This window comes from Macrobrachium nipponense, chromosome 12, assembly GCF_015104395.2.
Source record: "Macrobrachium nipponense isolate FS-2020 chromosome 12, ASM1510439v2, whole genome shotgun sequence".
Classification (NCBI taxonomy): Eukaryota; Metazoa; Arthropoda; class Malacostraca; order Decapoda; family Palaemonidae; genus Macrobrachium; species Macrobrachium nipponense.
The window spans coordinates 93,245,152-93,246,013 of NC_087205.1; positions in this window are offsets into that span (position 1 = coordinate 93,245,152).

The following is an 862-nucleotide window of genomic DNA, read 5'->3' on the forward strand; positions in this document are numbered from 1 at the left end:
GACGCAACGTCATCTCCCGCTACTTGATTCCCGTCAATAGATCGTTTAAAAAAAAAATACTCTTCGAGTTCGTGGAGGATTTTCCCGAAAGTAAAAATAAGTAGTGTTTGAAACAGAACGAATACGTATAGACACAGCAAAGATTCCGTTGTATGATGATTATCACATAACTTATTAAACATTTATATATATAATATCTCGACCAGGAACAGAAATAACGATGACATGACGCTAAGGTCGAAGAGATTAAAACAAATCACGATGAGATGACGATCTCCCGATCGGCTGATCAATCTGGCTTTGGGCAGAGTCCACCTCGCCATTGTACCCGTCCACTCTGTGCCCAGCTGGACCTTGGTGTCCCACAGTGGAACCTGGGGAGTTTCTCCGAGTGACCTTGCTCCCAAAATAGAGTGAGGGGCTTCCTGAGAGGAGTCCGGGACGAAGGCAAGAAGCACTGGACACGCAGGAGGTCATTCTTGCAAATGGAAACGGGGGACTTCAAAAAGAAGTCGGGTTTTTGGGGAAAATGGGGTCAATGGGGTAAAATTCCGGGGTGAAGGTGAATGATTGGGAAATTTTGGGGGTTTGGGGGTGAGGGGAGAGTGGATGAAACCTTTCCGACCTGATTTATTAAGATTAATTTATGCAAAAAAGAACCCAAATTCTCGATGAGAACTCGACGGACACCCATGAGACATCATTAAGATATAAACCATCCCGAATTTAAGCTAAGCAAAAAAAAAAAAAAAAAAAAAAAAAGAAAAAGAACCCTAATCAAAATATATGATTCAAGAGACCCCATTGAACATGTATTCATCGACAACCTTTATGAAAAGGTTGTCTCATTGTCACCTGGGCG